Genomic DNA, 12,215 nt, shown 5'->3' with positions numbered 1-12,215 from the left:
AACACTGAGGGAAGAAAAAACAAGTCAAAAAAAAGAGCATTAAGTTCTGAAGAGGTGTATTTTCCTTGATGGGAGGGAAAATCGCCTCTCCTGGGTCACAGAAGATCAGATCATTGGACGAGAAGTTGCCTCCAAAGCATCCCAGACCTAAGAGTGCATAGAAGGCAGCTGCATGGCCATTGTCCTCATTGAGGACTCAATTTGCAGGAGGGAGCAGTGGTGACCCTCAGGATTTCAAACTGAGATGTTTCTCCCCCAGATGAAGAAATAAGAATTAAATTTCTTGTGCATCCTCCTGCAGTCAAGAGGCCTCAATTCTCTTGTTCGTGAGTGGTGCAGCTGCTTTTCTTTCCTTCCCTTTTTTCCGTGGCAAACGAAGCCACCAGAAGCAAACCTTTTTTGCATGATTTGTTTTCATCAGTCATAACATCCATCCATCAGGCACAGAAACATCTGGGTAAGCCAGTTAATGTGTAGCTGACTTCAGTTAATGTTTATAATTAAGCCCTGAGATTCCACAAGCAGTGCATTTCTGAGGAATTATCACACACCTCAGGTGCAGCATGAGGCACCAGCCAAAAGCCAAGTGACTTCAGCTACTCAAAGAGTGCAATAATCCCTCAGAAATCTATTAACCATGAGTGCCTTATAGCTATTATGGTATGGAAACTCCAAGGTAAAAAGGTCATACCTGTGCTATTAATGAGAAATATTGACACATGTATGACATCACTGCCAGCCAATCAGAGATCCCCATTGTTACCCTGTGTTCACAAATGATTTTATAACAGCCCAAAGTTATAAAGCAGTTTACAGTGTTGTGAAAATGAAATAGATCACTTACATGTTGAAAACTCATTAAAAATTATATTTTATATGCAAAGCATGTCTAGGTCTACTCTTTCCTCAGGTCCATCTTCAGGTTCCTAGTATGAATGGTTCAAGTGATGGAATTGCTCATATTTGCAATATTAAGGACTTTAATTATTACAATCTATACATTTTCAATAACATTTGTAGGATTTAAGGAGTACCTAAGCCTTGTTTTTCACGATCCCACTCCAGTTCCTTCCCAGTACTGGTCCCAGCATCCTAACTGTATATGCTTGTCAATTGGTTGCTGAAATGAATGCTGGTCACCTAATCTGCACAAAGCTGGCATATTCAAAATTCCAAAATATATTTTAGTCCTGATGGACAAATAGGAGAGAGAAAAATCACCCCTATTTTGGAACCTGAGTTGGGGAGATGGCTCATTAACTTGGGCCAAAAGGATGTCAGAGATGATTCTATCATGCTATGGAAAATTCCAACAACCCAGCATATAGGAAACTCATCTAAGCAAATACAGCATCCAGAAACCTTGCCTCTTGTTGCTTGAATTGTTAGCCAGAGATGCAGTCACAGAGGCCCAATATAAGAAAGGAACTTGTTATTTGCCAAAGGGTAGCAAAACAGAAATTTCGGATATGATGATTTATTCAGAGGACAGAAAAACTAGGTGCAGATTTTCTTCAAATTTAGAAAACTTTCCTGCTTAGTCAAAAATGGCAATTTGTAAGACCTTTATGTTACTGCACTGGCTGGTGACTCCTACTGTGATAATGTGCTCTAGTGGGCATGATGAAGGACCACTCCAACGTGATTTTTTTTTAATGGCACCAATATGACTGAACAACATTAAACATATAATGGTTAGAGAAAATAAGTGGGCCTTTCTTTATGACTTGCAGAGTCAACAAGTAGGCTCTGTCAGGCCAGCGAGAAAAAGTGAGTGACAGATCTAAGAAGCTTTTCGGAAGAACGCATTGATATTTGAATCTGCAGTTTCCATGCTCTAGCTGATGTCAGCTGTTGGGTGAAAGCCTAGATATCAGGTAGCCAAGACAAGCATCTAGCTGCCACTTGAAAGCTATCTCTTTCAGGGAAGAACTGAAGTAGTATTCTTGCTGTGGCTGTGCCTGCCAGGCAGCAGACAGATGCCCGCTGTGCGAGCGAACCCTCCCCTATTCTACTGTGCAGAGTGCATTGCATGAGCCCCAGCTATACATTACAAAGGAGCACAGCAAAGGAGAGACTCACGGGTTCCATCCCAGATGCTTGAGCCAAGGGCCTTAATGCAAATACAGCATAAGTCAAAAGATGATCACAAAACCCACTTTGTTTTTGCAAGCACTTGTGACATTATTAAAGTACTGGTCGTAGAAAATAACCCTGGATCAAATCGATCACAAGTTGAGTCAGTTTAAATTACACAGAAAGTGAAACAAACAGACTCATAACCAAGATTTCTTTATTTCAGGAAGAAAAACTTCAGGACCTTAATATACCCAGTACATGAAGTCAGCTGGGCTTCAGAATTCCCAGATATCAGCACGGAGGAGGCTCAGCACACTGGAACTCAGCACTTTCTGGAGCTTGTGACTTCAGGAAATGGAAACTCGCAGAGAAGAGGTGGGTAGAGCACTGCCAGATGGCTAACAGGAACAAGGGGATAGAGAAGAATCATGCTGAGGTAGAGGAAAAACAACTCCAAAAGCTTAATGCACTCGGATCAGGAGAGATGACTAATCTCCTCCCCTGAGCACTGCAAGAATTGGCATGTGAAACATCAGCTCCAGAAGCAAGTGGTTTTGCTACCCCAGCATACTGCACAAAAAGTTTCCTTGGGATAGGGTTGTAGTATGTGTAACTTCAACTTGTGCACCAAAAACATGAGAAAAGGGGTAATGAGTTAAAAGCTGATGAAAAAAGAGCAAGAGACAGTTCTCTGATGAGGAAGTTCTGCAAAATACAGAAAAAAGAATATTCTAGTAGGAGTCTCTGGAACATTTCGTAGAGTCTCACATGAGAAATATTTAAAATATTAATGGAGTGAACTAAAATAAAAACTCTCAGCTAAAAAGTAAAAAATTGTCGATATCTGCATAAGAAATTGGTAGAAGACAAAGGTGGAATTTCAGATGAGTGCCATAATTGCTATGACTGCCTTTTGCCATTTGCAAGAGTGGAGTTTCAGTGTTGCTCCTTTGAGAATTCAAAGTGAGACTTGACATGCTGTCTCTGGAACAAGAGTTCTTCATGATAAGTGGGGCATAGACCATCTCCTTTACTCAAAATCTGAAGGGAAGGCTGGTGCTATGAGCCCCACTGCAGTCCTATATCACATTTGATAATAGGGACATGTGCAATTTGAACCAGAAATTATGGATGAGTTTGTGTCCTAAGAGCAGTATGGGTCTGCATGTGCCCAGTTGCCAGGGGTTGTTCAGAGCACTCCTCAGATGAAACAGATCCTTCAGAACTCCCCAAATGCTGCTATGACTTGAACTGATAGAAGTTTTGTCATGTTTGTCCTGATGTGACACAGCAGCCCTCCTGCAGATACACAAAAAGAACATTGCTAATGTAAATATCCTCAAATGAGCATTTATAACTTTTTGACCTCCAGTATTTTCTCTTTGTTTCCTCTTGCCTTCCAAAGAGCTGCTTATCTAACATTTCAAAAGTCACCCTGGGATTGCTGACTTCAGTCCAGCCACCAGGATCTGATTCCACTTTCAGTAGAAAGGAACGCCTTTTGTTTAAATATGTAGCAACAAATCACAGTAAGTTCAGGAAACAGTGGCACTGTACACTTAAGATTTAAAAGGATGTTAACAGGCTGCTCTGTCCAAATATCTTGCAATAGGAATCTGTTTCATAATACTCTTCCAGAATCTAAATATATCACAGCAAATACAAACTACCACTGTGCCACCAATGTGGTTATTAAAGCCTTGGAATGTCTTTTATTATACTGACTCCAGCATTATTTCAACATGTTGTCCCCAAAATAGTCATTCCATTACCCTAAGAGGTGATTAGAAAGCTGGAGTTCTCTGGAATGTTGTGACAATATACTGATATTTTAGAATTATACCCCTTGGATCCACATCAGTTGCTCACAACCCAGGCCAACCAATAAGATAAAAATTAGTGCTTGCCAGATGAAAAAAAAGGCAGAATCATCAGAAAGGAAAATGTTATTTAGTTACCAGCTCTTCTGGGCATACAAAATAGGGGTGATTATGAAAGCCAGTGGACCTTTTGGGTCAACACAGAGTGTTTGTGGGTCCAGCTGAGGATGAGGTAAATATAAAATGCACAGGGTGAAATGCTGGTCACACTACAAAAACTCCCACTGATTTCAGAGTGGCCAAATTTTCACTCTACAGAGCCATTAAGTGCTCCAGCAGTTATCTGCACCTGTGAATCTGTAGGTTCAATGTCCAAGATGAGACTGGTCACTAAGAGACCCTTAAATATCTGATTTTTTTTTTTTTTAAAGGAGGAACTCTATAAAAATGAAGCCTCTGAGAGTGTCCATAAAAATGGAATTACCGTTCAGTGTAAAATGCAAGCTGAGGTGATAGCCAGAAAAAATTGACTTATAAAACTTTGCTTGATATGGAAAACAAGTGTCAGCTCCTTGCTGCTGTATTGTTAATACATGAAAATGAAAGAAATCCTATAAGGTCTATGAGAGCTTATTGCAGATGAGTAATATTGAAGGCACCCTCACAAAAAGGATAATGCTGTTGGTAATCCTTAGCTGATCTCAGGGGTTTTCTCCCTTTCTTTTTTCTTTCTTTGATTTTTTACTTTCCCTCTTTCATCAACATCTGTTTTAGGTCACCCTTGAATCCCACCTTCTCTCCAGGAAAGCAACACAATAGTGTGCTCAGCAGAGGCCCCCAGTACACTCTCACACACACATTCTCCAAATGACAAATAATCTCTATATATCTTCTGGGAACAATAAAAATCCTTGGATGTGCTCCCAGAGCCCTCAGGAAGTTGAAAAATCTTTAGAGGGGGGCCCTGGATTGAGGTTTTATCTCTAGAATTTTACATAACAAACTTGGTAAGTGTTGTATAACAGTTAATACATATTCAATGGCCAAGGGAGGAAAAAAAAGGCCAACCAACATTAAAAATAACACTGGGGAAGGTCAAGTGTGTGAAAGGCCTGGTGTGCTCTGATCACTTCACGGTGAGAGCTGGGTTTCCTCTCTTTTATCCCATTTGTGCTGCTCTTGCTGGTGTTTTGGAAGTGGAGCTGCCCCAGTGATGGGGTGCTGTGCAGGGACAAGCTGCTGAAGCTCAGGCACAACTAGAAATGCTGAGGGATTTTTGTATGTTCTCCTCCACACCAAAGTTTCTCTTCCTTCCTGTGTTTCCTGTATCATGTAAAACTCCCTGGAACCTTGTCCACGGTTTTGCCAGACACTTTTGAACCTGCTTAGGCAACTGTTTCCAACTGTTTTTCTTTTATTAACTGTAGTCTGAGACTGGTCAGCTGAGCCACAGGACATCAGTATATGACTGAGTTACTAATACTTTTATAGAAAAAGAGGATTTTCTGAAGATGATTATAATGAGAATATTCTAACATATATTAAAAATCTCTGTGCATGCAGATGCTCAAAAGAGTGTATCTGCATTAGAAAACCAATCTACCTTTGTGAATTACCATGCAAATGGAAAGAAGAAGTATTGTTAAGGAAATATCAAATCTTAAATGTAAATTAATGCAACCCTGGATCGTTTACCCATGGAAAAAAAAATCAGTTTGTTCACTGTTGTTTTTCAGTTTGATGGGTCTTCTGATTGCAGAGGTCCTCTCATGAGGAAAGGACAACAGAGGATGACCATTGACCATCTGTGTATCAGATAAATAACGAATAAGTGATATTTAGTTGACTCATTCATACAAATATTCATGTGAATTCAGGCTTTTATTATACATTTTTCCTATATGTTACATGATGCAGTGCAACGGTAGCAATGGGCCAAGACTGAAACTCTGTGAACTCTGACAATAATGTGCTTTAGTTTCTCCAGTGAGTCCAGCCAAGCTCAAATCACCTCCAGCAATAATTATTTCCAAAGTGTAACAGGCAGCACTTCAATTTCTGGTAAGTTCTTCTTCCTAGTAGTCACGGTCACGTGTAATTCGTCTTATGGTAAGTGAAGTGAAACACAGCACTGATTTGTCCTCTCTAGAGCATGGCAGGTTTTTAATGCATTCAATCATACCAATTTTAATAACAATTGCTTTTAATGTTAAAATGGGAAACACGTTTGGGTACCAGCATTGGCTAAATGCCGTCCTATTGTCCTCAGAAGAGGCTAATTTACCCTGCCAGCAAGCAAAAGAGTATTAAAGGGAGAAAACGCTGAGGAATTCCATAAGTGTGGAATTCATCCCCATATAGACTGGGGGAGGCCCAGGAGCTATTTTAGTGGAGGTCTAAGCCATAGCAATTTAAGTGGGATTTAAGTTGTGTGCAGACCTGTGCTGGCTTCCTGCACAGAAGAGGCTTTCAACCAAGGGCTTTATGAGAAAGATGCAAAGGGATTACAAGCATTCTAGGCCCACTTCCATCCCTGAGGCACAGGATATGAATGCACACGAAACCTACAACAAGGTAAACGAGGGTGCAAGCCCCCTGCTTGTCAGCTATGTGGTCACAGTAAATGAGAGGTTGTCTCTAAGAGAAGGAAAGTTTCTGTAGCACCAGTATATTTTAAAGCAGCTGAGCACCTCATCCCTCATTCCTTACTACCACATGAAAACCTGCCCTGTCCCCCACCAAAATCAGGCTTTTGAGATGCAGGGGCAGTCTTAAGATCACATTAAATGACTCTGTGCCTTCCAAGCTGCAGGTAGTTTTTGTGGAGCTTAGGCGGGGTGAGCATATGGTTGTCTGTACTCATTTATGCAGATACACCTTCAGACAGGTAAGCACAAGCTCTGCAAAAGCCAGGGAACCTCTGTCTAGTGGCAAATGCTCAGAAATAAAGAGTCACTGAGGCCACCCTTCCTTGTATGCACTGATTACCTGAACTGGAAGCTTCTCTGCCAAATACAGTCAGACCCCTGAAGTCCCCCTGCAACACTTGCCTTCCCTCCATCACCACCTCCCCTCAGTTGACAAAACCAGTTAGGATACTTCTTGATGAAGCACTACAAAGCATTTTTCCAGATGAAAATTTACCTCTTCTTGCTGTGATAGTATCAATACAGATAATTTTCCCAAGATGATGGCTCAAAATGCAAAAAATGGCAAGGAAAGAGCACCTGCAGTCAACAAGGAAGGTGGAAAGTAAGGTAGTCTTACCTTCTAACTGTACATAAAGCTTCACAAAATTATGAAATGAAACTCTGTCTTTCACTGGGATTTAGCTGTCTTTCTTGCCTTAGGATTTAAAAAAACAAACCGTAAAATGTGAGGGCAAGGTGTATCAGACTGTCACTGCACATGGCTGCTGGAGGGAGCGAAGGTTGTGGTACCCGCCATTGCCTTCTGCTTCCCAAAGAGCACAGTGCACTGAGTCCCTACCTGGGATGGGTGACCTGGTTCATCCTCTGCCTAATGTGGAGGTGAGACTGGACTTCATGAGCAAGCCACTGGAAAAAGGCAGAAAACCAGTGTGATTGCCATTTTCATATTCTAGGGGTGGCTTACATGAAACTACGGGTACTTGGAGCATATTAAACACTTGGGATATTTACTGAGAAAAATACATGCATTGAAATGGGCAGATCTACATTTTGAGTGACATGCTGGAAGCTGATGTGCCTAAATCCACTTTGAGAATTTACTTCTCAGGATACATGTTAAAGGATTACAGCTGTGAGTAGGCACAGTAATGATTAGAAGAAGAAATTTGCCAAAGACTCAGAACAAAATACTTTTTCTTGGAAAGCACATTTCCATGAATGTTACTAGTTCTAAAGAGAATATATTTTGATCTTTGGCCTTCATAATTCTGGAAATCTTTACATTTATTACTTATTTCACATAAAAATTCTTTTCTAGTAATTCTAATTGATAAATGCTAGTGCCATTTCTGGGTGAGCTCTATTTTAAATTTCTTGAAAAGCACACTCACTGAGTTCTTGGGTATTTTTGCAAACTAAAAACCAGGCTCAGCAGTCTCATTTCTTAAACTTATTTAGCATGGTTACTGAAGCAGAAACTTATCATGCATGAATGTGAAGCAGAGTCATTTGACTTTGACTGGTGCATACCTTTGAATATAGAGATAAACTGTACTGAGTCATGTATGGTATGTTTTTCTAAGCATTATAGCCATGCTCAAAAGATCAAGTTTCTGTCTCAGTTTCAAAGCTTCACTTTTCTGAATAGAAGGTAGACTGTATTTTTAATTTTTTAGCAAATTAAAATCAGTTCAAATGTGCTGGCCTCAGCATAAGGGATAAATATTGTGTAACTGCTTTTTATTGCTATGTCTTTTTTTTTTAAGATGAGGACGTGTTTATGAAGAAGACTAGCTTGGATCCCAGCACCAGGCAGCAAGTCAAGAATGGTGTTCTCTTGCTTGAGGTACTAGACTAGGATTAACAAATCTGCGCTAAAATATTCACTTCTCTATGAGCATCTTGTGTCATCACTTAAACTCATAGTGCCTTAGTTCCCCATTTACAAAATAGTCATAGTATTTCCATACTTTAATGGACTCCAAGAGGATCCCTTAAATGGCTGCTTCTTTGAAATGTTCAAGATTTTAAGTATTGTAAATGAATCAGCCTTATTTTTAGCTGTGCCTAAAACCTACTTTGTATATCACTATATGAGAGGAAGACAGAGTTCAGCCAAGTCAGCTGAGGATGGGATTTTGGTATGGAAACTTATGCTGTGTTGGCCACAATGAGCTGGTAAGAGAGAAAGTGATGAGAGGACCCTGGACCTCTACTTTTCTACAGGCTTTAGGTTTGGGGAAGGTGGTTTTTGGTTTTGATTGTCTGTTGTGGTTGTTTTTGTTTTTCATATGTAAGCATTTTCTTTTGCATAGCTGCTTTTTGCTCTGGAACCAGTATATCACCAATAACTAAATAGTAAATCACCAGTAACTAAATAGTAAATCTTGAATCATGGTTATAAGAGCCTTATTTATCCCAGAAAGGCTGATTCTACAAGGCGAAATATGTAGCTAAACCTTAATGCCCATGAAGAACCTTACCAGAGTTCTTCAGAGAAAGACTCCTCTACCGAGCTGCTGACTTCAGCTGAGTTTGAACAGTGTCAGCTCACAGCACACAGGCCAGTAGATTGTGTAGGATGATTTCATTACAGACATCCTATATACCCAAAAGAACCCTTGAAAGCAACCTGGAAGGATTTCTATGAGCTCTTAGGATCCATAACGTTTACTCATACATTTGAAATAAACTCTGTTTGCTTAAAGTTCATCAAAACAAGAAGAAAATTGGACTGCCTTCACACGGCACCTGAAGAGTGTTTTGGCATTGCCCTCAGCTCTGTGAGCACTTCAGGGTTGGGAAGAAAAGTGAGATGAGGGTGACCTGCACGTGCACCAGGGTGCTGCAGGTACGTGCAGTCGGTGCTGCTGGGGTCATTCTCCAGGACTGAGCACTCTCCCCTGTCACCTCCTCTGCGCTTTGCTAGCACACTTTCAGAAGCAGAGTTTATTGCAGGCTTGCAAACATTTATTGGGCAGCTTCTAGGTTGGTGTCAAGTTATGGTCGTATCATGTTCCCAAGAAGGTTTTGGAGATTGTTAGTGTTTCGAGGAAGGTCCCGCTGAGAATTCCCCTCTTATGGGAGTGAAAGGCAACACTGTTTAAGGAGATGGAGGTAAAGATACAAAGCCCCTCTTCTAGGCTGACCAAGCAAAATATTCCATTAGCTCAAATGGCAGAGCAATTGCCTTCGAAAATGCAAAGATGAAGTTTTAGATCCCCCAGCAGATTTATTCTGAGCATATCGTATCCTAACTGGTATGTAATTCATATTCTTTAATTGGACAGCTCTTTGATGGCCTGTAGCTGAGTGTATTTTAGTAACTGGCTGTTTTAGGGAAAAGAATATTACAATCCTTTGACATGCAATGGGACTAAGTTTGGTGGTAAAAAGAACCACAGAAATATGCTTTTGCAAAAAAAAAAAAGGGGCCTACTGGTGAGAAAATATTTGATTACAGCATGTAAATACTCTCACAAGAGAGAGAAGGAAAGAAAGCATGAAAAGTCCTGTTAACCTAATAGAGAAAAGTTTAGCAAGAACCTATGCTGGAAATTTAAAGCTAAGTAAATTCAAATTAGAAACCAGACAATTTTTTTTTAATAGCAAAGCTGATTAAATAACAACAAAGAAGAAGGGACAGGCTGCTTTCTCCCTTTCGTGTTGTCTCTATACCAGCACTGAATGCTCTCTGAGAGGTATCCTGCAGTCAGATGCAAAGTCCTGACTTGGGAAAGAAAGAGAAATTACAAGATGTATGATTTGCAAGCCAGACAGGAGGAGCTAATCACTACTTCTGCCCTAAACATATATGAACCCATATGACACTATATAGTCTTGTTTCTTTGAAATTCTAGAATAAAAAATGTACTTTTTATTAGTTAATTTGTTGCGATAGTAGCATTCATTCAGTTAGAGAGGGGCTAGCATCCTAAGAGGTATAGACCAGGTAGTTTTTTAAGAATTTTCTTATTTTCTGTCTGCCATATTGCCACTGTCTGGTCACCAAGCCATCATACCAGCTAGAACAAAAAAGAAAGAATCCCAGTGGCATTGTTGAACGGTCTTCTTTTTTTTTTTTGTGTTGAACAGTGTGAAAAGACACATTTTCCTTTTCTATCCCCTCTAGTGTTTTCTTGGCCATGTTCTTTCTGATTCCCTTTACATACAATGTTTTCAACATACAAATAATACAGAGCATGCCCAGTAACTCCATATTAAAGTTTGGAAAAGATTTTAGGTTTAGAGATCACAGCAGGGTTTAGTACATCATACAACAAGGTACATAGAAAAATTGTTGTTTTAAGCCAATTATCACTTTAAACGCCTGTGGTTTGTTATCTAGTGTTGTTTTTTCTAGAACTTCAGATTTCAATACCTGAACTGAAGCACAGCTAAGCCAACCAAATAAATTGAAGACTGTTTGAATGATTTTTATGGCAGTGATATAATTATTTGAAAGATTGGCATTTCAGATTTTTCTAACAGTGTTGGAAAAAACAAAAAAAGGTTAAGCTCAAATATACAAAACAAATTCAGTTTTTTTTCATTTCCATTTCAAAGCAATTAACCTACTTTCCAGTCTTTCCACAAACAATGAAGATAAAGGTTGAAGTGGCTCAGAAGATATTTGGATGGAAGATACAATGGTCTCTGCATACTGAATCATGTCACTGAACTCACTTTAATTGAAAAATGTCCCAATTCTGAACTGTGAAGTGATAATAACAAATGATTATTGAAAAATATTTTGTAAGTACTTTTTTCATATCACTGTGCTCTGAATCAAAATGTACCTTTTCTTCAGGGGGGCAACCTTACAAATCTTCACTGCTCTATCTACCAGAGAGGCACCTGCACTGGTAGAGGCACAGTCTATGCCTTTAGGGATGTAGCCACTGTGCCTTTGTACTAACCCTCCAATAACAACTGAAAGTCTGGTGGGCACATCTGATCCTGAGTTGAGTTTTCATTCTTTTCTGGAGAGAAAGATCTCGGTTTCCACTTCTATCACAAGACCATTTTGGACTATCAGACACTTACAGAAACCTCTTGATTATCATTTCTGACTTCAGTAGCCATGAGGCTGAAGTAAGGAAAAGTTTGAAAAAGTGATAGGTAAAGTCAGAGATCCTGACAAGCAGGATGTCACTGAAGTTGTCTGGACTCTTCAGCTCAGCTCACTGGCCTGTTGCTCTGACTGAACACCACGGCGCTCCTTTTGGCCCCTGACAAATGGAGGTATAGACTCTATCTGCCATATAACTGTGAATAAAGAAACCAGGCAGGAAAAGCCTCTGCAGTGTGCAGGGCAGAGCTGACCGGGTCTAGTCCTGGGAAGAGCTGATATTAAAGGCACATTCTGGGTTAGGCAGAAGTGGCATCTAGAGACTGAGCAGTGATGAGGATGGCAGTGTCTGCATGTTTGTCCCTACATGCTAATGGCAGTCTCTGTAGCACAGTGGCTATCATGAATTCAGCTCTTCTGAGGAGTAGCCAAGTGAATTCAAGAAACCCCATGTGATTTTGCAATGATTTTCAGAAATACACTTGCTTGTGAGTGGTCCAAAACAGGATTTTCCTCCTGTGGAGTTGCCTTCATCTCACTTTTCGTTTTGGTTCAGAAACACAAAGACAGTGGCAATGAAGTAAGTGGGTACAT

Source organism: Corvus hawaiiensis, chromosome 3 (assembly GCF_020740725.1).
Source record: "Corvus hawaiiensis isolate bCorHaw1 chromosome 3, bCorHaw1.pri.cur, whole genome shotgun sequence".
Lineage (NCBI taxonomy): Eukaryota > Metazoa > Chordata > Aves > Passeriformes > Corvidae > Corvus > Corvus hawaiiensis.
Note: the sequence above shows the minus strand (reverse complement) of the source record.